We start from the raw sequence: 5281 nt of genomic DNA, 5'->3' as shown, positions 1-5281 counted from the left end.
GATTTTGCATGAAAGAAATGTCTGTGGCAGGCCAGGTAGGCAGGAGGAGAGCAAATCCTTCTGCTGGGGATTCCCCAGATGAACTTTGCTGTTGCATCATCTGGACACAGGGTTAAAAACCTGTGCCCTTTATCAGCTTCAAGCAGACAAGACCCAAAGGTATTTTTGTGGTGTTTTCCCTAAAACACAGCACTGTGCAGGCTCAGGAGCTGACTTGGTGCACACAGTGTGGGGCTTTCCAGCTCACAGTGCTCTGCTCTCAGGCCCTTGTGTTGCATTATTAATACTATTCATCAAGGTTGTGTATTCATTTTCCCAAATGTGAGTTGGCCCCATGGGCTATTCAAGGTGTGCTAAGAAATTAAATAGTCTTCTTCTTCCCTGCTGATAGCTTGTTAGCTGTGCAGAGCTGGTGTGCCTGTGCTGGGGATGCTGTGTGAGCAGGCAGAATATTCACCTGAGTAAATACTCCTCCACTAATGAGAAGTAGCTGAGAGATATTTATTTTCTTCTTCCTTCCTCGTGGGATTTATTTATTTACTTATTTTTTTCCCCCAAAACTGACAGCCAAACCTATCTAGAAAAAGCAGCTTTTTTCCTTCCTGTTTTCCTCATTCAGTTTTGGGGTGTTGGTAGGGTTTCCTTCACCCCACCAGCTCTTTGTGCCCAAGAACCACATCAGCTCTTTAACTCTTCCTTCTGCAAGCTGGCTGCACCACAGCACACAGGAAAGCTGTGACTGCTGGGCAGGGAGCAGGGTGTCCCCAGGGTGTCCCCAGGGTGTCCCCAGGGTGTGCCCAGAGTGTCCTCAGTGCCCCAGCTGCTCCGTGGGTGCCACCATGGCTGGGATGCTCCACTGACCTTTCCTCTGTGCACTGCAGGCTTTCTGTCTATAGCTATTGTGTAGATGTCAAATCCCAGCCTGTTCCCATGGATACAGGAGAATGTAGAGAGAGAAGAGCTGCCTCCTTGCTTTATCTTCATGTAGTGTTTCTATAGCTCAGATTTTGGGTTATGGTGGCCTCAGTGGGCAGTGGCAGCAAAGGGCAGGAGGTGGCTGCAGCAATTACCTTGTGTGTATTTAATTGCCAGCCGGTCTCCCAAATGTAACCCTGCTTCTTTTCACACCACTTCATCTTTGAATCTCTGGTCAAGTCAGTCTTTATAAAAGAAAGACTCTTTTTTAAATTATTATTACAATTTCTAATACAGGAAACCACTATTTCAACCAAAAAATTAGCCCCACTCCCCTGTGTTGCCAGATTTTATCCCAAGGGCTGGATTCAAGGAATACCTTGACTCTAACTGGATATTTTCATGTTTTGAGCAGTTTGTACCGGGATGTTCCGTGGGCTCTGCCCAGCATTTTTAATCAAACCACCCCAGAACTCCCCAAGCCTCATCCCTCTCTCCATTTCCAATGAAAGGAGAAATATTCACACAGAAATTGTGATTAATGTGCCTTGAAAATACACAGCACCAGCAGTCAAGGTTATTCCCCGAAAAGCCATTTTTTGTCATCGGCTCTGGACAAATCTCCAGGCTGTGATGAGATGCAGCTGCTTTTAATCTTTAATGCTGGGACAGTGTGCATTCATTTTCTTAGGGGCAGACCAGGTGTGACAGGGGTGCAGAGGAGGTTCCATGGCTTGTGCTTGTCCAGGTTTGCAGCTGCTCAAGCTGGGGCTGCTGCAGCTCCCTGTGCCCAAAGGGCAGCACCAGCCCTGCTTAAACGGCTCATTTTTCATCAAAGTCCCTCTTACCCCAATTAGTCCCAACCACCAACATACACCTCTAAATCTGCATGTAGATAAATGCAGATAAGCCCAGAGCTGGGATTCAGCTTTGTTGCTAATTAGCAAAGTGTTTAGGCACGTGCTCTTCCAGCAGGATCCACCTCAGAGCCAAAATTAAGGCCAGGAAAAGCTCTGCTGAACAAGAGCTGCCTTTGTTTAACAGCACTTGGTAGTTGGGTTTTGTATAGAGGAGCTGGAAGGCACAAAAGAGGAGACAGTACAGAGACATAACCATAAATTTATTATTTTCTACAGTGATAACTTTTTTAATGAGGTGCATGTTCACAAAAATATAACTCTGAGGTTCTCACATCTGCCTGACATCCTGACACATGCCAGCTTCCTGCTGCAACTGCAGGGGAAAACCTGCCAAGGAAGCTGAAAGGTGTTATTTAATTAATAACAGCTAATTTGAATAAATACTGGAATGTCACTCAGCTGCTCCCAGGGGGAGTGTGGGGAGTTCACCTCCGTGGGAAAGGGAACACGATCGGTGTCACGCAGGAGAAGGAGCAGAGCCTGTCCTGTCACTGCAGGTCAGATCCTGCTCAATTATCTGTGTTTAATGAGTCAATCTGTGGCATTTAGCTTCAGCATAACTGAATGCTGTGGGGGTCTTAATGCTGGTTTAATCTGCCTCCAGCTCAGCTCATCAAAGGCTGCAGAAGTGAGGGGATAAGAGAAGAATCAGTGGCACTGGCCAGGGCTGTGCTGTGCCCATCCAGCATCTTAAATTGAGATAATATGGCTTTTACAGCTGCCTGGCTTCAATGCTAAACAAGCTCAAATATCTGAGTGAGAGCTCTTGATTATCTTGGAAAAGCAAATAGTGCTTTATTTTAGCAGAAATTACAGGGTCTGTTTCTGGAGAGAGCATCCCCAGCTCCTGCTGCATTTAAATTTTGGGATGACCCATGTCTGTCCAGGACAATAGGACTATGTATTATTTAGTGTAATTATTCATAATTCAGATAAACACAGAAGGTCTCTCCAGCAGTGGAGAACACGTCCATATAAAATCCCCATCAAATTATTTATCTTCATATAAATTATGTACTGTCAAAACTGTTCTACTGATCTGAAGGTTAAAGGCTTCATCATGGAAATGCAGCAGCTCCCTGTCATCTTGATCAGAATGTGATTATTTACAAGGAAAAAAAGCATCCTGGTGGCTGTGGATTTCCTATTGATCTGCTTCAGCAGCCCTGTCTGACTGAGAACAGCTGAAATATATGAAATAAAAACACAAACCTACGGTTGTTTTATCTTCCCATAAAAAAGTAGGTCATATCCCCAAGTGAGCTGTATTTTATTCATGTAAATACATTTTTACAATTAAAAATGCAACAAAAACTATGTTCATGTCAACAGAGCTGAGCCTGGTGAAACTGGGTTAGGCTGATGCCAGGGCTTCCTTGGGCAAAGCCTTGCTGATGGATGAGCAGCTCCCTCACACCTCTGCTGTGGCTGTGGGACCCAAAACCACACCTTTTGGAGCAGGAAAGTGAAGCAGCAGAAAAGCTTAAAGCTCTCCAGATTGAGCTCCATATAGGAGTAATTCTGGCTGCTATTTTGAGGAGTTGTTTAATAACGTTAAACTGATGACAGGCTGAGATTATAACACTGCCACCTCCACGCTCCTGGGGGCTTTTTCTTCCTTACTCCCACCCCACAGCCAGTTCTGGTCTATTTGCATTTTCCCAAGGCAATTAGCATGCTCCAAAGGCTCTGGAGCAAGCTGGGAATTGCCTTCACAAGGGGAGCAGACAAGGCCCCTCTCCTGTGTGTACCTGGAGTTTGTTCAGCAGCAACACCTGCACTGTCATCTGGTCCAGGAAAATATTTTAGGGCAAATCAGAGCTGCTTCTGGGGCTAAGAGCTCACCCCACAGGTACCACGCTGCATATGTGGGGCTGCAGCCTGTGGGAAAACACACCTCTGTCTCAGCTTTCCTATTTATAAACCAGAAAATGTCTTGATTGGCAGCTTGGCACCTGGGGACCTCTGGGTGAAGCCCTTAGCATGCTCACAGATAATTAATGGTTGCTTTTCTGAAGGTTTAATGGCTCATTTGTGCTGCATGGTGATCAGCACTGAGCTCCTCTTCACAGGATGCTCCCTCCCCAGTGAGGGGCCTGCAACAGAAATTGGAGCTTCTCATAGAAACTGTCCCAACAGGGTCAGGGCTGTCTGAGGGACCTGCATCACCAAAAAATTACAGCCTGCAGCAGAGGCAGAAGAAGAAAAAAGCTAAAAAAATGGGGCTTTCTGCCACACTTTCCTATTTTTCTGGTGCTTCATTTGTAATAAGGGAAAAAAATAAAGGGTTTGGGTGCAGCTGGCTATTAATTGAGAAGGAAAGTGAGAAGGTGATGCCCTGAAGTTCCCAAATGTGGGGGTGTGGGTTCAGATCAGTACCTCCTCTGCAGCCATCACTGGGCCTCTAATGGTCAGAAGAAACTTTATTTCTTCTCTTTTCTCAGGTCTGTCCTTGTTTCAACTGATGTCATCAGCTGGGATTTTTTGGTTGGTTGGTTATTCCTCATGGTCTTGAGGGTAGAATTGTCCTTTCCATGCACATCACCTTTTCCCAGCTGGCAAGGAGAAGCTGTTTGCCTGCCCCATGCTGGAGCTGCACAAGGAAAATGCAATTTCAAGTAGTGTGAAAATAGATCTGTCAACCTGGCCTATTTGCTTAAGGGTCCTTGGGCTGTGTTTGAGGTTTTTAAGGTGTCAGGAAAGATGCTGGAAAATAAATTAGGTTTCATTTAGCTCAGAGTTACAATTAAAACTTGGAATGATCAGTGTCTGTTTAGGCAAATCAATTAAAAGATTGGCACATAAATTACATGTACCTTCCTCTTCCACTGTTCCTGTCATGCTGGGAGAGCTTCACACTGGGACTTTTGAAGGTGAGGCCACTAATCCAACATGTGTTTCCATCAGCCAACCCTACAACTGCCCTTCCTGACCTTCTGGATGGTCTCTGACTTGGGATGTTGTGGGTTTCTCCCTTGGGAGGTTTTCTCCATCATCAGCTCCTCCAGCCTCTTTCATTGGAAGCAATTTCCCTCTGCATCCCCAGGAGTTTGGAGGAGCAGGCACATCTCACTGGCTGCTCAGGGTGGTGAAGGAATCTGCTCATCCCACCCCAGGGGCCCTGGCTTTCAGTGGGATATCAGCGGGAAAACCTCGGGGTTATCAGTGGGATATCAGTGGGATAACCCTTGGGGTATCAAATGGCCTTCAGTGGGTTATCAGTGGGTTATCAGTGGGAAATCAATGGGATATCCTTGGGGATATCACTGGGAAAACCCTCGGGGTTATCAGTGGGTTATCAGTGGGATATCAGTGGAAAAACCCTTGGAGTTATCAGTGGGATATCAATGGAATATCAGTGGGATAGCTCTTGGGGTTATCAGTGGGTTATCAGTAGGATAACCCTTGGGGTTATCAGAGGCATATTAATGGAGAAACCTTTGGGG

The sequence above is a fragment of the Geospiza fortis genome, unplaced genomic scaffold (genome assembly GCF_000277835.1).
Source record: "Geospiza fortis unplaced genomic scaffold, GeoFor_1.0 scaffold221, whole genome shotgun sequence".
NCBI classification, from domain to species: Eukaryota; Metazoa; Chordata; class Aves; order Passeriformes; family Thraupidae; genus Geospiza; species Geospiza fortis.
The sequence above is the reverse complement of the archived record's forward strand: the minus strand, read 5'-3'. Positions refer to the sequence as shown.